The sequence below is a fragment of the Polyodon spathula genome, chromosome 4, assembly GCF_017654505.1.
Source record: "Polyodon spathula isolate WHYD16114869_AA chromosome 4, ASM1765450v1, whole genome shotgun sequence".
Classification (NCBI taxonomy): Eukaryota; Metazoa; Chordata; class Actinopteri; order Acipenseriformes; family Polyodontidae; genus Polyodon; species Polyodon spathula.
In genome coordinates, this window is record NC_054537.1 from 60,283,672 (window position 1) to 60,306,535 (window position 22,864).

General features: G+C 37.3%; 1 protein-coding gene across 2 annotated transcripts in view; it reads right to left on the reverse strand.

The window, feature by feature from the left end:
• The window catches only part of LOC121314699 (tyrosine-protein phosphatase non-receptor type 3-like), a 154,571-nt gene that overhangs the window by 120,809 nt on the left and 10,898 nt on the right, over positions 1-22,864 (reverse strand). The window contains exon 2 of one of the 2 annotated variants that reach the window (XM_041248223.1): positions 22,543-22,628. The exons of the other annotated variant lie outside the window; for it this stretch is intronic. The gene's annotated coding sequence lies outside the window, so the exon portion shown is untranslated. The remainder of the gene's footprint in view (positions 1-22,542; positions 22,629-22,864) is intronic. 2 annotated transcript variants of the gene reach the window in all.

Sequence of the window (22,864 nt, forward strand, 5' to 3'; positions counted from 1 at the left end):
CTTTCCTTCCAAAACTGACAAACTAAACACTATCTGATAACTCGATGAAACACAGCACACAACAGGCACTGCCTCCCTCATCAATCCTGCGTTCCTAACAAGATCTCTCGATTTGCTAAAAAGAATTCTGCAAATTTATAATTAGGGCTTCTGTTTTTCAGATTTTATTAATTGTATCTTTCAGTGCTTATTTTTAGCTGTTTTTGAGTTTTACTTAACTCTTTTTTTCAGGGGCTTTCATTTTTTATATACTGCATGAAATTAGTGTTTTTAGTTTCTTTCAAAATGCTTTTTTCTTTTTTTTTTCTGTGAATATATGTATAGTAGTAACTCGACAGTATTCCACAACGAAATCCCAATGGTCACAGACACATTCTTCTGGGGGTTTTGTGTGTAGGCATTTTTGTACATTTCACCGCAATTCTGTTTTAAATCCTCCGTATTTTAATTTAATACAGCTTTATATCCCGCTAACAAGCCTCCATCTTGATTGTAATCTCATTTTAAATCTCGCAATAGAAATATAATTATGTGCTGTCACTCAGTAGTATAGACGGGTTTAAAGTATTCAGAACGAATCAATGCTAGAGTCAGGAAGATGAGACATTGCCCAGCAGCACTGGAAAACGTATTTATTATTATTTTCGTAGTAGGTTTTATTTTTTTTTTTTAAATGGGGAAAAGGGTAAAGTCAATGTAAATAGTTTACACCATTTCCGGTGTTTATTGGCTATCCACCGATTTCATTTTTTTTTTTTTGTATCGGGGGCATTTTATCATTTCACTTAAACTTTGTTAATTTATTGTCACAAGTTATTTTCTATGCTGCGGTAATGATGCTGCTATATTTTAGTCCCAGTTGTTTCACTCTTTAGAGCTGGGGTGTCAAACTCAAGGCCCGAGGGCCGAATACGGCCCTTGGAGGTACTTTATCCAGCCCCCCTGCAAAGTTCATTCATTACAGTGTAATTTGGCCTTTTGTAAATGACTGCATGGTTAAAGTCACAGAAATAGTCTGTCCTGAGAAAAAGCGTGTTTTCCAATGTCAGCCTTTCAAGAAATAGTGGCTTAAAGGAGTGGATGAACTGGATATCTATCTTCAAGACAGCTCACTTAAAAAGCAAGCGATTTCGTAGCCTTTACTCTTGTGTTGACGAGAGCACAGAATTATTACTGATACCGCTACTTTATCTATTTTTATCCGAGGTGTTGATGCAGACTTCCCTATTACCCAAGAGCTTTTGGAGCTTTTTGGAGCTATGCACCTCACTACCACAGCAAACATATATATATATATATATATATAATATATAATATATTTCAACAGCATGAGAAGTGTGCGTGCAACATGAAATTACAGTGGGAGAAATTAGTTGGATTGACAACAACAGATGGAGCCCCTCCCATGTGTGGTGAAGAAAATGGGCTTGTTGCTTTGTTGTGCAAAAAAAAAAACAACAGGAGGTGAACTGTCCAAAGACACTTATAACATACAACTGTATTCTACACCAGGAAGGTGCTGAAAATGGATCACATAATGGTCACAGTTGTGAAAACGATACATTTCATTAGGGCGAAAGGTTTGAATCACTGGCAATTCCAAAAGTTGCTTGATGAGCTTAATGCTCTATATGGTGATTTGCCACACCACACCGAAGTTCGCTGGCTTAGCCGCGGTGCAGTACTTACAAGGTTCTTTGAATTGTGTCAAGAAATAGACATTTTCATGCACAATAAAAGGAAAGAAATTAGACAGCTTTCAGATGCAAAGTGGTTGTGTGATTTGGGATTTCTCTGCGATATACCCGAATTTCGATGTGAAACTACAAGGCTGTAAACAAGTCATAACTGAAATGTATGACGGTATTAAGGCGCTTTAACTAAAGTTACACGTGTGGGAGAAACACAAGCATCATGGAAACCTTTTCCATTTCCCAATGTGCCAAGCTGTATCCGATTCTATGGTGGATTTTACTTTTCCTGGTAGATGTGGAATTTGAGCACCGTTTTTCAGATTTTCGAAAGTAGCAAGTTTCGCAAGTTCCAGCGCCAGCTTTTTTTTAAACCCATTTAGCATAGATGTGGAAACTGCACCAGAAGACATCCAGATGGAATTTATTGAATTGCAGTGCAGTAGCGCAATTCTGTCTCGGCTGAGCAGTTTTACTTGTTCCTTCCAGCCACATTTCCACAGTTCCGCATTCAGGGTGCATGCTTCATGTCTGTTTGGCAGTACATACTTCTGCGAACACCTATTTTCACTGATAAAGATTAATAAATCCGCTCAAAGATCTCACCTGAATGACAAGCATCTACACTCCGTGTTAAAGACCGCTTCAGCACAAAACATGAATCCTGATACTGACAAGCTTGTCTCATGAAAAAGGTGCCAGATTTCTTCAGTAAATGAGAACGCACAGGGCAGCAACTAGGTAAGATAGATAACATGTGTTTTAAATTAATAAGTCATGCGTTTTCTATATCACCTATTAAAAAGCATGTGTATATGTAAAAGGTGGCCCGCGAATCAAACGTTAAATTAAGGTATGGCCCTTGGGAAAATTGCGTTTGACACCCCTGCTTTAGGACTACCTTTCTATACCACTAAACAAGGCTGGCGGAAAGTTTATTAATGAAGATGCACCTTCAAAATGAGACTGAGCCAGCGGTGAGGTGGAGAAAGGGGAGATGGTGTGGGAATGTCACAAGATGACAGTGTAACTAATGAAAGTACAACAGGGTTATTAACAATGTACTGTAAACTATCACTTGCCACTTATTATACCACACTCACACAGATTACTCGAGAAACAAATAAATAAAATAGTTGTTCCTACCTAACTACTCTTATTTTATTCTTTTTTTGCAGTGCAATCATAACCATACTTTTTTTTTTTTTTAATCTAGCCTCATCTGACAATAGTTGGCAGGCAGACAGATAGTTCCCCGATAGAAGGACCAGGGTCTGTTTACAGATGACTCACCGAAATCAGTGGGTGTCTAGACCTTAACTTGTTTAAAAACCCCTGACATCCACAGGTACTGTACAGGTGAGATCAGATAAGGACTGTGTACAGGTGAGGTTTTGTAAAGGGCTGTTACAAGAAGTGGGCTGCAATCTGCGGGAGACGCACTGTTTCTTTTCTATTGTATTTGTCTGCTGAAAGCATAAAACTGCCACCTGTTTTAACTTCACACAGCATATTTCTAGGAAGCTACGGTACACTACCCATAAGAGCTTTTCCGTGACTGAAATCAGTATATGCCATTTCACAACATGTCAACATTGAAAATAAAATATCTGTACAATACATGAAGGGTAGATCACTGATTAATTTGTACAGTGTTTATGGAGTGCTTTTTTTTTTTTTTTATTTAAAATGTGTAACTAACAATGCTGTTAGGACGGAACCTCTTTCATTTTGTTTTCATAGAAATTTGAAGAACAGAGTTCACTATTGCAAGTGTCATGACAAGTTTGCCCTACTGCACACATTTCCAGAAGTCTTATTCTACAGTAGAGTCACAGTGCTACAGATGTGCTCTCAACTTCTTTAAAGAACAACTACTGTCAGGCAGTTTTACAGCTTCCAAGCTCAGTACCAGTTGGAAATTCTCTAAACATTTACAAAGGAACACATAACTTTATTATGTCCCCTTTTTATACCATCACTCATGACGCCTAGGTTAACGAGCGCATCCGCTCCTCCAATCAGCAGTTTCCCGTCAGGGTCATCGAGTTTGTGTGCCGTAGCTCTGCTCCCTTTCTAGATGGCCGACTTCCATCTAACCCTGGGAATAAACTGTCATGCCATTTAGTCCAGGGTACTCTGTTCCTTTTACACTGCACCCTCGCAGGTTGGGAGGGTGATCGAGAACAAAGAATCATTCAATCTATGTCACTGCTGGCCATTAATGTGTCCCAGTTGTAGAACATATCAGTTTGCAAAGACCACAGAATATCAACTCATGATGTGTAAATTAAAAACACTGAATAGTTTATCATAATTCGGCACTAGCCTTGTGGAATTATTTTACACAAAGGACATGTTTTCCCCACCCTTGCTTTGACACAACTATTATTAATACAACTCTATACTTCAACTCAAGTATTCAAACTATTTTTCAGATAATTGTAAAGAATAATAAAGGTGAAATGAGTTTTTGTGGTATTGGCAAGCACATAGAAGGCACAGAAATTTGAAAAACAAACCTTTGTTTCAAAGATGTACATGTGCAGTATAGCCACTATTTTTAGTGCACCCATTATCTTGCACTTGAGAGAAGCACATTACAGTACCTTTCTATAATACTGTACTTCTTAATCATTGCAAACAGTCTATTGAACAATAACATTTTAAAAAATCAGGACTGACCATATAATGAACTATAAATGAAGTAATTTTATAATTTTGGGAGGAGAGACTTGTCTTCATTGTAGGTGAAATGCAAGTGTTGCTTCTCATGCCTTAAGAACTGCAGACGTGGCTCTTGCTTGTTTTGTCCAGATATCTGACTTTCTAGAGATGTGTGTTACATCTGTAAGCTTTCTTTAAAAACTACCATGCAAATCATTGTGAGAAGTGCAATAGTCAGATCAATACACTACAGTAAAAGGGCAAGTCAAGAAAACATCAAAACCATTCAACACTAAAAAAGGGTTACAGCTAAAACTTTGGAATTGGGTCCTTCAGAAATCATGAACACGACAAATGTGGAAAGACAAGCAAATATATGTTAACCTATAGGTATGGTTCTGGGGGTGGTAGTAGGCCCATGCACCCTATCATCTTCTTCCACCAATTAAATCTATTATATTTAAACCTTAGCCACCTTCACCTAGTTGTCTTGTTTTTCCATTTCCTCCTCCTCCTTCCTCTTTCTCTGGAATCTCAAACTTCCTTTGCATCGGTCTCCTCTGGGGGGTTAGTGATTCCACTTTCTCCAACCCTTTGTTAAGCGTTGCTTCATTTACCTCATAGAGGAGGCTTCTCTGCGAGTCAGAGGGGACCCCCGGCTAAACCCCTCCTTTAGCATGCATGATCCCTCGTCTTCTTCTCTATCAGGTTCTGATGCCTCTATATGTCAGAGCCCCAAGCGGTGGATCCCCTCTTGTTTGTCGGGTCTTCTCAAAGACGGTGACCCCTCTCCTGTTTGTCGAGTCTCCTCAGCGACGGAACCCCCCTTATATTATGTTGGACTTTTGAAGAGGTGGAACACCCCGCTCTGTGTTCTAACATCTACTAACTTTGTTTTCTTTCCGATTCATGAGCTTCTTTGTATGTCCGGTAACCTCAAAGACAGTGCCCCCCCGCCCCCCCCGTACAGTACAAGAACCTGTAGAAGATGAAGACTTTGATATGGAAACAACATCGCCACCCCAGACAAAAAAGAAAAAACAAAGTTCACAAGCTTCAGATAAAAGTGGCGAAGTTTCAGCCTTACTGGAAAACGGTGTTTCCAAGGGTTGTCTATTATGCCGAAAGTTCACGTATGACCTGGTAGTTATTGCACTGCCGCAAATAAACGTAATGCCTTTCCAAAAGGCTGCTGAGATTTCCTGAAGGATCATTTGACGAAACACAGCCATACAAAAGATCACATCGTTACAACAGAAGCAACAGCAATGAAACCGTGCACAGAGTGAACCATCACTAACATTTAGCAAGGACGCAGAAGCAGCGATGTCAGCTATGCGTACTGCATATTACTGTGCAAGAAGAACAGACAAGATTCAGACTTCAAGGATCTAATTATGTTCCAGCGAAATCAGGTTTAAAAAAAAAAAAAAGACAATTTATGTATATTAATATCTAGCTTATGTTTATGGATTACAACCAACACGATAAAACGTGTTACTACTAGAAGTAGCTATACTCACTACTACGCAAATACAGCTCTCAGAGCTGTGACTATATTGGACCGTGCACGAGGGAAGGTAGCAGCAGGGCTAGTAGGTGACGTAATCACATACAAAGACATTAGCCTGATATACACTCCTTGCAAAGGAGCTGGTTCTTTTGTACAGCTGTATCGGTGCTATGCTTTGATGAGAGGTCCCGGGTTCGCACCCGCCCTCCGCCTGTGTGTGGACTGCCTAGCCCCGTGTGATACGCCTGCCTGTGGGAACAAAATTAATCAACTGCCTGCTCAAATGAAAAAACACTAATGATATACACAAAATGCTTGAAAAATGGCAATCCATCTGTGAATTTCTTGTGTGTGTGCAATCTTGAAGGTGATGGAACAGCTGAACATATATACAATAAAATTGTTGAAGTGTTTCAGGAGTATAATCTTGAATTAAAGAAATGTGTGTCTGCAGCCACCGATGGTGCATCAGTGATGACAGGTAGATTGGGAGGTGGTGTTCAAAATCATTGTTGCCATGCATAGCTGTATGTCAAGCTAGTCATAATGTAGGTTATCTCAACACATTTCAAGAGGTGTTAGAATCAATATATATAAATACTACAGCAATAGTCCAAAGAGAAACTCTGAGAAATGTGCAGCTTGTTTTAGCCAGATTAAATTCAAAGAGGTGTGTGAAACCCGACAGCTAAGCTTTGAGGGCTCAGTGCAGACTGTACTGGAAAACCTGAGACTCCCCCATGGCAGCATTGCTAGAAGATAAGCAGCAAACTGGTAATGCACTTGCAAGTGGGCTTCTGAAGTTAGTTGGAACATACCAATTTCTTGCTGTTCTTCATTTCATGGCTGATGTTATGGGTGTGGTTGAAATCTTGTGTCACACATTCCAAAAACAAGTCATATACTTTAGCTATGTTAGTATGGCCTTGTCATCTACATTATCAGCTTTAGAATAATTAAAAATATAGCATCAGGGAAAAACTTAAAGAACTTCGAATCCACTGTCAAGAACAGAGGGCTAAGTTTTCAAAACTCAAAACACAAACGCTTCGAATGTCGTGAAATCTCTGCGTTTTCAGTATTAGACCAAGGACACTTACCAGCACAAACATCAAGTAATTTTCCCTCCTATTGGAAAACTGAACTTGTAAATATTTGTGCTGCTTTTTCAAAGCAATGGTTTGATCCTGTGACTGAAATGGATGCACTGTGAAAGGAAACTACTGAAACCAAAACTAAGTGATAATTTCAGAACATCTTTGTAGCAACATGGTCAAAACTGTTGGCCAATGATAATTTTAAAACTAGCTTTCTGAGCATAACAAAAATTGCTTCTATTGTAAGTGTAGTACCAATGTCAGCAGTTGCCTGTGAGCGTGGTTTTAGCTGCTACAATGTAATCAAGTCAGACCTACGAAACCAACTTAAAGTGATCCGTGTGAACCTGCTAATGCAAATGTCTTGTCAGCTCAAACACACAATTTTGAAAAGGCTTTCAGATATTGGTGCATTGATAAAAAACACAGAATTGTAGTGTGAATTTATAGCAGAGGTGTTGAAAATGTTGTTGTTAAGTGTTTCTTGGAAAAGTAAAGCATACATATTGTGCCAAACACTAAATACAGTATTATTAACAAAAACATATAGTTAAATAACATTCTAACAATGTGTGTGTGTGTATATATGTATTTATTTATTTTAATTTTTTTTTTACTGTAAAGATACATGAAAGTACCAGTACTCAGAAAACAAGTACATGTTGAACGTTAGCGTATACCATAGACTGGTAGATTTTAGTTAAGGCATTGTAGCAAAACTTTTAAATATTGTACTTTAATTTAGAAAAGGGAAATCTGAAATGAATGGAAAGAAATTCGTAGGATATGAAATATTGGATTTTTTTTTTTTTTTTGCCGTATAATATGGTGTAAAATAATTGCAAAAGCTGCAAAAAAGAATATATACAAAATAAATTCTGTTATGAGTAATTCATAATGTGTTTTTGTGTCTGTGTATATATGTCGCATTTTAGAGCAAATTAAATACGGTGCTTAAGTTTTAAAGTTCTGAAAGTTTACAGCTGGAAATGACCAATTTATTGAAATATACTGTAGAGCAATATAAAATGGTTTAATTAACTAATTGTTTTGATCAATACAGTGATTTAAGGTATAGCTAGAATAAAAACAGGATTCACAACACCCTTGAGGAATTGAGCTGTGCACCAGTAGTGACTACTGGATATCCTGAGTGACTAATGTTTTTATCAAGGACTAGTTACTAGTGGCTACTAAAATCTAAAAACCAGGCAAAACACTGAATCTCAATAACTACTGTACAATCTTTAATGGCAATGGGGTACAGTAGGCATTTTAAAAAGCCTTCTATTTTAACTGCAATGTTACTTTGAACTACTGTACAACCATGTGTGTGTTAAAACAAGGTTATTTATCAGCTCAGCGCATTTTTTTATTTTTATTTAGGTAGTCGCTGTATCAGGACGCATTGGGAACAGTAAAAATATCCCGAATAAGTGGCTTCCTCAATTAAATGAGAAATGAGACGACCTTAGGTCATACTTGTCTGATAAAAAATACTGGAATAATACTCGAATTACATCACATTATGATTAAATAAATACATTTAAAATACGAGTCAATTGTTTATTTGTTTTTTTTTTATTCCTAAACAAAATGAAACTTTTTTTTATATCTACATTAAATAAAAAAGAATGAAACCCCATCTTATCACAAGACGATGCACCTGCGATGTTGATATGCCAACTTTCTTTGCCACAGCATCCAGAGACTCCAGCTCCTTCAAGAGTTCAACGTGGTTTACGCAAGTCACAGTGCAATCACATACTCACTGCACTGTGCTACGTGAACCTGTCTTGCTCTGAAAGCAATCTCCATTCATCATTTGAAAATACTGTATCTCAATTAAATGAAGTGATGTCCCAATTAAAACATCACAAATACCATTGGGAAGAACCATCTCCCAGAGTTGTATCCCATTTAAGCATAAATCCTGATTAAGCAGTGCCGACTATCACACTGACAGCAAATTAATTACTACTAATATTTTAACATTACATTTTTACTCTGTAAACATGTTAAAACTTCAATATACAGCCATACAGATAAATAAAATAAAGAAATTGATTAAGAAGTTATAAAACCGTGACAAATTATAGGCACCTTTTTTTAAGCAGTTGCCTTCGACGATCGTTCCAGTTGGATTTGTAGCTGGACTGCGGTGTTCACGCTGCAACCTGTGTAACACAGTCATTAAAAATTTCTTAATCTTACTGCAATTGGCTGCAAAGACAACAGAGTTAGTAGGATAATGTTTGTTGGGTTGGTTTTTCTTGTGTAAAGTTTCCTAGTAACTGAAGACATTATATTCTGGGAGACGTAGTTGTTAGTGGAAGTTTTAGGGGAGGCAGACAAGCTGTTCAGCAAAATTGCTATGCGTATTTCTACGCATTACACTGAAATTTTGTGCGTATTGCAGATTTTTTAATGTGTAAAAATGGCAGATATGAAGCTTATATGGACCGCCGACGCTCACCATACAGTACAATGCATCTTTCTTAAAACTGGACAGCAAGGGGGGAGGAAACTAAGCCCCAATTATCTGACTTTTTTTTTTTTTTTTTTTTTTTTTTAGCTCTTCTGGACATTTTTTTAATAGATATTTGGGTGTATTCAATTGATCTTAGTGGTGGTGGATCTAAATACAGTAGCCATTTAAATCCTTAAAAGAAGGGGACTTTGTGAAAACATTAACATTAACCACTCAATGTGTCTAGCAAACACATTATTAAAATACTTCCAGTTCTACTGCATAACTCTAAAATTAGAGGAACTACAGTATACAGAATAATCTATGTGATCTATTTGAAATAAAACGCTAATTCCTTGTACAACTAGAATCCAGTTGCATGCTCCACCAATGGTCTCTGTAAAGAAAATTACTGTACTGCATCCATTTTAAACACTGAAGCCGCCTAAAAAGTACAAGACACTGTAGCACTGTATTTTGTTCATCAAACTGGAGCTGCTTCCTGTTTCAGATAATTATATGCAGGTCCCACTGGTGCTCTCACAAACCAAAAGGTGACCTACATTCAACACTAGGATGTAGGCACCGACAGTAAAAAAGATGGATTGCACTTGCTTAACACTGAACACAATTTCTTCTCTCCCCAACATTCCTCATAATATATCAGATATACTGTAGGCCTACTGCACTGTACTTGTTTGTAGGGAGGCTAAACAGGTTACACCCACTGTAAACTAAACACTGTAAATATGACTATTTAATTTAAATGGTATATGCACTATGTACTTTCAACAACGTTATCCTGAGATTTATCAGTCCTACCAATCAACTGAAAGTTACAAGCCCTAAAAGGACCAATGAATCTTGCATCACATAATCTTTGGACTTCTATAAAGTTGTTGCGTTTTTTTTTTTTGTTTTGTTTTTTTTAAGGAAAGCATGTGGAGAGCAGGCCAAATAGATTGATACTGTACTTCAAGAATTACAGTAAGCAACTAAAACACTATATATACTGTCTAAATAATCTGCAGCTCTCAGACTGAACTACAAAAGTGTCTCCTGGAATCTGTAGCCTTGCAAGAGAGGGACCTACTTGTTTATAATGGCTTTACCTTAAAATCAATAGGAACCAAGTTTGTAACTGTATGTTTCTGCAAAATGTTGTCTAAATCAGAACAGAAAGGCTGTTGTGACCTTTACAGATTTATTTTAAAACACAACATAATCTACTAAATTTTACCCATGTGACATGACTGATGGCCAAGCAGAAGTAGAGCATAAGTTTTGTATACGGTTGCCATCTTATGCAGGGAAGATAACAAAATGCTGTACGGTAGATAACCACTGCTTAAGTTACAATGAAAGCAACCTTCAAGCCAGTGGCAACAGAAAACTAAAAAATCAACACCACATTCTGCAGCAGCCAGACCACAACAAAGTCTTAAAAAATCAGCAGGAAGGGGGAGACTATAGGTGGTTAAAGTCACCAAAGTGGCCATAAGCAATGCTTGAATGCATGACAAATGCAACTCCAAAAATCTGCAAAAAAGCGAAAAACCCCAGATACCATAATATTTTGCTTGATGCTTGTAGATCATGTGAACATCTATCCAAACATATCTTTGCATGATTTTTGGAGTCCCAACACGCAAATTATTATGGTCTAAACTTGGTACAAATAGCCAGAATTCAAATTTCAAGGGGGTTTAATGACTAGTGGTGGGGCTTGAAATCAAAAGTTTGACAGAATTTGGAAGACTGGTGCCTAAGGGTCTTACATCAATACTTACAGGACCCACATCCCCTACAGGGTAAAGGGTTAGGCTGAAGTTTGAATAAAACTTGCCAGTTACCCCTTGTCTGGCAATTTGCCAGAAGAGAGTACGGTGATCCTAGTTTTTTTTTTTTTTCTGAAAAGCCCTATTCAATACAAGTAGAACGAGGTGCTACACATGATGGTAGCATCTAAACTGCACCCACGGTGATTTTTCTGGTCAAGGTCCCTTTCTCACTTTAGGTTGACCTTTGCAAGGTCAAACCTCAAAAGGGACATTTTTTAAAAAATAATGGCTATCATTTCTGAACTCAGCATGTCAGAAAACCCCCAGGTGAATTTTTCTAGGAAAATCTGAGACAGACGGGGAACGAAATGTCCCTTTTCTGGTTGAGTTGGTGTGAAATGACCCATTTCTTAATTTTTAAAGCAAGTAAAATAGTAAGCGAGTGCACTTGTTTCCTGTCCTAGCATAAAGTATGAAACTAGAAAAATAAGAAATCATATTATCTCTATTAACTAACCCTGCAATAATATTAATGCTCAAGTGCACTTCTCGAAATGGGTTTCAGTAGTGACTAGACTTCATCTGTCAGGGGGGGTGGGGGGTGGGGGAGATATAGGCTAGTCCAGCAACTGACAGAGCTGCTAACAGAGGGAACACAGCTCTGATCTATCAGGGCAATTAACCAATAGTTTTACACTGCAAACAAAACAGAAAAATCAAACCCTATACTGAAATCAATTTAAAAAGTTGAATGTGCAATTTCCTTGCAACTTAAGGTCTTACAGCACAGTACAGTTGCAGATGAAGCTACAATTAAGTTTCTATTACAGACAAGGGATAGGCATTTCTGTATATTTTAATAATCAAATACACTTAATTTACTAAACAATGAAATATTTACACCATTATACTTTACATTAACATCCCATTGGCAAAAAGTATTTCTTACATAATACCAAAATTTAAGTAAATAATCGCTGTAATATTTGACAGTGTACACTAAGCAGTTGTTTTTAGGAACAGGAAGTGTAAAACAATATGCATTGTAAAGCGCTTTGTGATGGTAGACCACTAAGAAAGGCACTATATAAAATAAAGATTGATTGATTGACTAATGCATAAAGCCCAAAGTATTCACAATTTCCAAATAGCAAGTAAAGGCAGCATAATAAACACAGGTAATGAATCAATAAATGTTTACATTAAGTAACATATCATATTAAACATGGTACATACCTCCCTGCCCTGGTATATGTCCTGCTACATGAAGTCTTAAGTAATGTAGTATAACATAGAACAGGTTTCTGCATATGGCTTCTGGTTTTCATTCCAACTGAACTCTCAATTAACTTAACTGAACCCTTAATTGAACTAATAACTTGCTTAATTAGACACTTGTTTTCAGGTCTTAAAACAGTTGATTTCAAGTTAGCTATAACATTTTAGAAGTAACTTGAACTCTGCAACTTTTTAGGAGCTGAGAACAAATAAAAAAGGTCTAATTAAGCAAATTATTAGTTCAGATTAAGGATCTAGTTAAGTAATTGAGTGCTCAGTTGGAATGAAAACCAGCATATGCAGGGGGTCCACAGGACCAGGGTTGGGAAGCCCTGGAGTAGATGTTAAATCATTAAATGTCATTAACCAAAAGTCAAGTTAAAACTACAAAACATGTTTGCTTATTTAACTAGCAGTGCTGTTACCCAACATATCTTCAGCGATCATGTCAACAACTAGGTTTGAATTAGCTGCTTTGTGGAGTGCACTTGGTGGAGCAAGCTGTAATGGTTCGTTAAGATTTTTAAGGGTACATCTGTTGCTTGTGCAAGGCATACTCACAATCAACCGAGGCTTACGACTGGGCCTCTCTCTGCAGGTACATGGATACATGCCTGCATGATAGGTGGTTATTACTGTCTTTATGCTGTTCATGTAGCTCAGTCTTTTACTGCAAAGTGTGAATGTTACTGTTTTAGTGTCTACTTTTGTAAAATGTCCCCAAACAAAACTTTCTTTTTCAAAATCAGACTTGGAATTTGAGAAGTTTATTAGCTACAATCTCGCTCATGTTAAACATGGTATCAGCTTGCTTACTAATATCAACAACAGCAGTTTAAGTCCAAATAATTGACAAGCAATGACAAGCGATAATATCACATTGTATGATATCTCTGTTGTAAAATACCTCTATTTTGTAATCTTGTGTACTAATTCAATTATTAAGTATGGTGTTAATAACTGCAATGGTGCATTCCAAACACCTCCACTACCCATAGCTACAGCATTTAAGAACACTTTTTTCTTCTGAATCTGTCAAGAGCTTGAGTAATTTATAGCCACAAAAAGAAATAATGATTTATTTAATATTAATTTACAGTTATACATTAGTCTGCAGTGGCAGGCTTGGTGTGGTTAATGGGTCTATTCAGACCACATATCTGTTGCAATACAAGACAGATTACACGATTGGTAATTTTCTAAACTATTAACAGTTTTCTAATCTAATAAACAATTACACTTGCCCATCTCTATTATAAACCTAAAACATGTATTATGTTTGTTTTACTGTATGTACTTGATGTCTTCCTAAAATACTACAGCATGGACAATTATTAGCCTACAGCACACAACAGCAAACTTAATATACAATTGGACTTATTACCAATGCTTTTGCTCAAGTCATTTAAACACCGGAATATGGCTATAGGCAATGAATGAGTAGATATTAAGGATTAAAATTTACTGGCCTACTGTAGCTTACATATCTCTAACTCACACTCATACTGTAAATTTATCATTTTATAACATGGATTTTTTTTTTCCTTTCAGTTAATTGAAGTCTAACTTTGTCTATGCCATAAAAAACACCATTTATGAACTAGGGTTAGAAACTAACACTATTCTGGTACTGATCCAAACTTGCTAGTCCTAATGTGAAGAGCCTATTGGAATCAACAACAGTTGGGGTCCCTAAAAATAGACTTCCATTTTATTTTCCTAAAAAATAAGTAAAATATAGATTTTGACTGAGCGATTACTGTACTGTGTGCTGAGAAACTGACTGACAGCACTAGAAGGAATGACAGAGGAAAAAACATCCTCTCAACCATGTCACGAAGCTCTGCCTGAAATTCACACTGAAGACAGAAATAATATGTTTATTTTATTGTTCATTACATGTGCTGCTATTTACAAAAATGCTGGCTGGTTTGTGGGGTTGGGGGCTACAGCCTGTGAGTGATTAAATAACCATGAATTACTACCTACAATAATTAATGTACTCACGTACACACAAGGTCTTCAGTAAAGTCCCAATTTAGAAACAGTACATTTCACTGCAGCCCTCGGGATGAAATTGTTAGCTAGGTGGCTACATTTGTTTTGTTTGTTTTTTAATTAGCAGTGGGAGAAAACAGCTTCAGCAAGTACAGTAGAATCTGCCAGATCTGACGGACGCTAAATCTAGTAGGTTGGATACTAATGAGAGCATAACAAATACAAAAGAAAAATGCAGATCTTTTCAAGAAACCTAAGAGATTTTGATTTGAATATGTGAAGCATTGCCTTCCGGTTTGTCAGAGCCGCCAGTGAACGTATTACTTTTTAAACGTTGCAATAACCATTCTGATTATGAAGCATCCGCACTATAATTTGACAGAACAGGTGATTTATTTGCATGTGCGGGACCTTATTTTTCCCCCATTGATGCTTGAGTCCCAGAGCACTCAATCGCCACCTATGCATCAGTGATTAAATCCTGGTTTTCAAATGAACTGATTATCGCCCACCAGTACTGTACTGGTATAAGAAAAGTAATTTCAGATTCCAATCACTTAAAATATGCTGACGTTAATGTAAACAACACCAAGCTGTACAAACAGCAAGTCCCAAGCTTTAAATGTGTTACTGTTGAAGACAAGAACTCAACTTTATGGTAACTGTTTATTTATTAGTTTTAAAATGTTTAGTAAAAGGTAGCCTATTTTTTGACCTTGTTAGTAACACTTTGCTAAACATCTTTAGTCTTTTTTTTTTTCCTTTTGTGGTGGTGGGTCACATCCAGATGTAAATGTTCACATTTTTGTAAATTGAAATTACACTTCAAAAGATGCAACGTTATTTCAGTAAATTAAAACGCCATACAAACTTCACATCCCGCACAGTGGGAGAACACAACTTGAAACGTCATTGAGGCTGGCATTACAGGGGAGATGAAGGGAGGTTTCAGTTCCGTTCTGAGTGACTGTTTTGTAAGCATTATGAATGCTTATTCACCGCTGCTACACCCCATTAGAAAATTGACTTCCCTGCGCTTTAACGCAATACTGTGAACTTGAGAGCGCATGTGTACATTTGTTTTAAGTACTCGCCCAGAGGACTACTGAGACACAGACACCAAGTAGTCCTCATCAGATTTAATTTGCCTCGGGCGAGCGGAAGTTTCTAACCCTGTGAACTGGTTAAGATACAGTAGAAAAACACTCTACAGTACCAATCTTATCAGAGTCTGTACACAAAGCGATTTTACAGGTATGGTTAACAGTTTTCAAACAATAGTTGACGGACAAAACAATTATGTGGACAACCAGAATAAGACACTGTTAATCCAAAATTGTTCCTACTGTAGTTAGATTTTAACACAGAAAAAATAAAGCAATGTAAAACCAGCTTTAGCAAGCTACTGAAGAGTCACTGCAAACAAAACACATCATCACATTAAAGGTGAACCAATAAATTACAATCAATTATAAATAATGAAGGTTTTCTGTAATTAGATCTCAATGGTTTACTGGCCACATCCCGAGTGGACATTAGACCACATAACAAAAAAACCCCCACCAATTCAACACAATAGTTAGTCTCTGTTCGACAGAAGTCCAGGAAGGAATGGCAAGCAGGGGTGTTTGGATCAGGTTCAGGATTTCTACTTTGCAATAGTATTAGGTTGAAACCCCATTCACTTAATTAACCTGGCAAGTGTTTACCAGATACAGTAACTGGTAACACAATTATAGGACAACAACCATGGATCATACAGGGTTCTGTAGCTAAAGGAAGCGCTGCATTGATTGCTTATTAGAAAATGATTCGGTATCATCAGCCAATCAGGTTCCAGCTCCAGCAGGCTTCTAATAGACAATGCCCAACTGTGAATCAAACTTAAAATCAATCTGCTCAAGTGCTGGCTATTTCATTGGAACTTGCTGCATTGAATCTATTGGACAGCAAATAGAAAACAAAGAAGCAATTGGTCCAAATTTATTTTTATTATCCTCCAAAACCTAGCCAATCAATACTTCACACCTACAAAAGCAACCAGTCCTGTACCTGCAACTGTACCAGCTCGACTGGAGTGCAGCATATTTCAACAACAAACTGAGATACTGACAATTCAGTAATAATGTTCCATTCCAATATCTGGCACTATCCAGATAAACTATAAGCAGTTATGAAAAGTAAAAAAAAAGTTATTTGTTCAATAAAGTTAATTGTTTTTTTGTTTTTTGTTTTTTAATTATGTATGTGATTCTTTGTGAACATTTTTGACACTATTTTCTCAAAACGTTTCTCAGTGCAAGGGTGCCCGATGAATCACTGTAAGTTCAAGGTAAATTTAGGTTTTAAAGTGTTTATTTTTCTAAGTAAATACTGAGAAAAGTGATTTTTTAATAGCAATAGTGCCCCTTCGAAGGCTCCACCGCGTGGTAGCTGACCTTGACTTTTGTTATAGCCACCGCTTTCGGCTCGGAACACATAACTACAGTCGCAGTCAGGTAGAGCTCGGGTAGAGCCTTCATACGGGCAGTATTGCCCAAATATGTCTGTTTTGTGCTTTGATTAGGGTTCCCTTCCCAATGGCATAATATTAAACTCACTGCAGTATTTCCACATAGACTCCATCCATAACTTCAAGCACTCAATCATGGGTAATTCCATACCAACTCAACCAGAGCTATTAACCTGGGGATTTTTCAGGCTAGCCTAGTTTAGAAATGCAATTTTTTTTTTGTGTTCTTTTTATTTCCCCTTCGAGCTGTGACCTGGCAATGAAAATGTGACCCTGACCAGAAAAATCACCCTGGGATCAACTTAGATATTACCATCTTGTGTAGCACCTTGTTCTACTCGTAATGAATATGACTTTTGCAAAAAAAATAAAAATAATAAAATACCAGTTGCACCTAACTTACTTTTGGCAAGTTGCCAGACCAGGGGTAATTGGTGAGTTTTATTCGAACTTCACCCCAACCCTTTGCCCTCTAGGGGATGTGGGTCCTGTAAGTATTGCTGTAAGACTCTTAGGTACCAGTCTTCCAAATTCTGTCAAAAACTTTTGATTTCAAGCCCCACCAATGGTCACTAAACCCCCACGGAATTTGAATTTTTGCTATTTGTACCAAGTTTAGGCCGTAATAATTTGTGTGGGGGGACTCCAAGAAATCATGTAAAGATATTTTTGGATAGATGAGATCTACAAGAATCACGCAAAACATTTTGATATCTGTGGTTTCTTGATTTTTGAAGTTGCATTTGAGCATTGCATATGGCCACTTTGGTGAGGCTAAAGTACCACATAGTCCTAACTGAAGTGCCGTTATTCCTCAATTTTGCATTGTCTGGGCTTAGATCTAGAGCAAATAGTGACAGGTTGTGTTTCCAGTGGCACTAGCTTGGAGCTGAGGGGTTATGAACTTGCATGTGGAACTTTGATTTCTTTGTTACAGGGACACTTTAAAAAAATTACAAACTGATAGAAAAAAAACACAAAAAATAGATTACCACGGTAAACTTCTAATTCTACTCCTACTGGAATCAAACTAAACATCTCAGTTCTTACGTTAAGTATATAACTATGCAAAAAGGAAAGGATCTTAAACATTGTAAAAGTTGCTTGCAGAATGTGGTTGGTTAACAACTGCTATAGAAACCACATATCAAACCACATATCAGTAAACCATTTACCGTTTTAAATAAATGCGGATGTGAACTTAAAAGTTTTGAGCGAGATTCTTGTCCCAGGGAAACCACTTGAAAAATTACCACGATTCAGTCCGCAGGAATTTGATGGTAGCCCTTCATTTGCTCCATCATCTGAATGTTCTTAACTTCTTCCCAGGATCATTTTATTGTCATACAACACCTTCCACCCAGCCACCAACTTGCAGAGGGCAGCTGACTGGACCCTCCTGGAACTGTGCCTTTCAACAACCGTGCACATATCAGTAACCATCAAATTTTAAATTATTGCGGATGTGAACTAGAACGGGGAGCGAGATTCTGTCCCAGGGAAGTGCCACTTGAAGGTGTTCAGTCTGGCAGGATGCATAACCTTCATTTCTGCTCCATCATCAGAGATGTTCTTAACTTCTCCAGGGATCATTTTATTGTCATACAACACCTTCACCCAGCCACCAACTTGCAGAGGCAGCTGAGCTGGACCCTCCTGGACAACTGTGCCTTTCAACACCGTCACCACCCGGAATTCCATACTTTGACTGGTAAATGAGACCTTTAACTTGTGTTTTCTACCAGTTTGTATTTTTTAAAGCACACCTAAGTGAGGTTTTGGTAGTTTCAAATGTGTCACAGAAACAATGAAATCCAAGTTCCACACAAGTTCATAACCCCTCAGCTCCAAGATAGTGCCACTGGAAGCACACTCTGTCACTTTTTACTCTAGATCTAAACCCAGACAATGCAAACTTGAAGAATAACGGCAGTTCGGTTAGGACTACATGGTACTTTAGCCTCACCAAAGTGGCCATAAGCCATGCTTGAATACAAGACAAATGCAACTTCAAAAATCTGCCAATAATCTGCCAAAAAGATTGTAGATCTCATCAGCATCTATCCCAAAAAATATTTTTGTGATTTTTTGGACCCCCCCCCCCCGTTACTTCAGCTTGATGCACGAGTGAACTATTCGCTTTGAAGAATCACTATGATTGGTGCTGCAGCTGCCTCTCTCTCACCCACATTGTCAGCCTGTAGAGAGGTTTTTTTTCAACCCAACAAAAAATTCCTATTAGTATTTTCTATTACAAAGGACAATGAAAACATCCAATATATATGTTATGGTTTACAAATTTTGTTAGGGTGAAAATGTAGTGTGTCCATTCTACTCTCTCAAATAAGTTTTTTATAGTACTTTAAAGATAAAAACAGTCATAAAATGCTTGGCTGTGGGGTGACATCTATGACAAAAAACACCTGGTGGTAAAGGGGTTAAAAGACAACTCTAGGATATCTAACTATAAAAAATTGTCTTGTACTGAAAAAGCAGGCATACATATTCATATTAGATTATTTAATGGTCTGCTGTTTCGAGCGCAGTTATCTTGTAAACCACTTGGTCATTTTTGGAGTAAAGCTCTCCTGCACCTTTATACAGCTTACAATTAGCCATACATTAACACTGTAACACTGGCTGTTAATGATTTCTGTTAATCTATGTTCAATCTAACACTTCATGTAAATTATTATCATGACCTCATTTTGAACGTCACAGACGTTCGTTTTCCTGAGCTATTAGATTTAGAATTAAGTAAACCTTATAAACACCACAAGTAAGTTAAACTTGACAACAACTATCTCTATGTGATCAAGGCCGGCTAACAATTAAGCGATCAGTCGTTTCTCAATTTAGGGACAATCTGAACTCAATAACAACAACAGTTCTCTTTAAGTACAGGCAGTCTTCGCACCACTTCGCACAATTGGTTCCTTAAAGTCGCGTTGTAACTCAAAGCATCGTAAGCCGAAGCACGTTTTCCCATAGGAACAATGTTATAAATTGGGATTACGTTCCTAACTCTTTGGCCAGATAATATATATATTTTTAAATGACCCGTTATATTGTACTCATGCAAATATTATTTAACTCTTTACACTCAGCCCAGTGGTTACGCGCATATTACTCAGACACACCTACCTGGCTTGTTTAAAAGTACAGACTCTGGGCTTTCCAATGATGTGTTCAGTGTATGCAGTACTCCTAGCCGGAACTATGATCGTTAAGCCCCTCATCATGTGACAAAGTTCACAGCTTAGATTTCATTTTGAGTCAATTGCTCCTATCAGACATTGTTAAGGGCAAATAAATTCTGAAAAAAAAACAGTTACATGACGCATGGCTCGTGTCTCGCCGTGTCGTAAATGCCGTATCGATATCATAAAGTCAAAGCAGGGTATTAATGCAAAATAGTCGTAAGTCGAAGCGTCCTAAGTCGAGGATCGTCTGTACTAAGCAGTCGATTTGATCAACCTGTAAATTGTTAGTATACAGTAAGTCACAGCTGCTAGTGATTAATCTAGATCATTTTACAGCACAGTAGTTTCCCCCGAAACAACTCAATGGGGTATAGGCTGATCACTCGACCCTTACAGTAATTTTACAGAAAGATAACTCTTGGATAATTAATTAATTAATTAAAAGTTATACTGGAAAAGAAATACCAATAGACAGGAAGTCAACTGTAATGGTAGGCTGTTATCACCACTTGAACGAGCTGTGGTTTTAGTTTTTTCCCCATAGACCTGTATGTAGGTCTGCTGTGTGCGAGAGTGAAGACCATTTCACCCATTCCTTCTCTTGGTGAGATTAAGATTCCGTGCTGAACTACAATTTAACATGATTTTGTGGGACACTGCAGCTTTAAAAAGGGAGAAAAAAAAAAAAAAAAAAAAAAAAAAGACTTAGTATGTTACTTTGTGGACCCGAGCCATGCAGTATTTACACTGTGTGGTGAAGCCTTGGACTAGCACATCAGCTCTTAGTTTAATTATTAAATAGGCTACATTCACAGACCAAACAAAGTAAGGATTTGTCATGAACACTATTCACATACATGTGCCTACACCACAACATAACAAAAACTTAAAATATGCACTATACAGTTTAAAAACTATTTTAAAAGCACAGAACATAGTCTTTTTTAAAAACGTTCCCAGTGCTTTAGATCCTACTACTTCACCTGGTAGGCTATTCAGAACATTTATAACTATAAACTTACTTTTACTCCTCCCTTTATCCCCAGTTATTCTCTCTGTGCTAAATTCGAACTCATTTCATTAAGTCCTGGGATCAGCCTGTGCCTTCAATAGCAATGATGCATTTTTTTTTTTTTTTTTTTGTAGTGAGGTATAATTATAAGCCCATGACCACAGAATAGATTAGATTACTATAGCTCAACTAGAGGGACATACTTACAGTAGCAGAGGAAACTACAATAGGAAACAAAACTACAAAAAAAAATTAACCATTACCACTGCAAAGAATTCAGTGGTCAAATGCCACATGTAACCCCGTGTCAATAAATAGTCGCTAACTGGCCACCCTGTAGTGAAATAAATATTTAGGCAGCTTAAAATGGACATATAGCATTCTATCCCATAATTTTGGTAACTGAGCCCCTATATAAACAGGCGATATATTGTCACAATTTATATATATATATATATATATATATATATATATATATATATATATATATATATATATATATATATATATACACACACACATACACACACACACACAGAGAGAGAGAGAGAGAGAGAGAGAGAGAGAGAGAGAGAGAGAGAGAGAGAGAGAGAGAGAGAGAGGCTACATATATGTGTATAATATTTTAAAGGGAGAAATACAGTAGCCACTCTCATAGGGTCAGGGCTTACAAGAACAGTGTTTATATGCATAGTTACATGTCCACCGGTTTGCAAGACTTCTTTGAGTATAATCGGTAGAAACATTTAGAACTGCAGACAATGCATATAAGTCGCACAAAACCTGTAGAACTACTAGGGATAAGATTAATTCTCACCAAACATCAGAAAACAACACAAACTCTAGTTAGGCACACATAGCTGACAGTTCATTATATGTATTCATTAAAAATACCAAAATGGCTTGAACCAGATAGGAAATAATCCAACGATTTTTCATTTTTAAATACATTAAAGGAATATTCCACAGCGGTGCCACACGACTGGCCGTTGTCGTTTTTCTACAAGATCAGTAATACTACAAAGTAGGATTTATTCAAACAGATTTGTTCAACTACACACAAACATAAAAACAAAAGTTGAGACTCTAGAAATACTATAGCTATTTTGCAATACTGTAACTTCAGAGTCCAAACATGACAACTACAACCCCAGAGCTATTTTGAAATTGTCTGAGATAATAAAAATATTGACGTTACTAGCGCTGAGTCGTCTGCGTGCACACACCTTCAGAAACTGGGAGTAGCACCACAAGCAGCCAGTACCTTCTGTTTTGTTTTGTTTTTTAAAACTTAAAAACCTATCTGCAACATAACCTTACCTGCAACATCCAGAATCTCGTAGTTTGGTCTCTCTTATCTTTTAATGTGTATTTCACTGCCCCCGTTTATGTAACCTTACGGTCGCCTGGAAAACAAAGGCAGGTATTGGTACGACAGAGGGACTAGGAAGCGTTGCTTGTTTCTCCCCTCCTCCTGCTGCTTTCCTTCCTTTGAGCTCGCTCGCTCGCTCACCCTTACATACAGGACTGCCCTGCCGCTAAGAGCCGATCCACGCCTCTCAAAGAAGTAGGAATTTCGATCGGCAATTTTCGGCTACAATCGTACAACACTCACGATTCTGTGCGGGAAAACTTCGGCTAA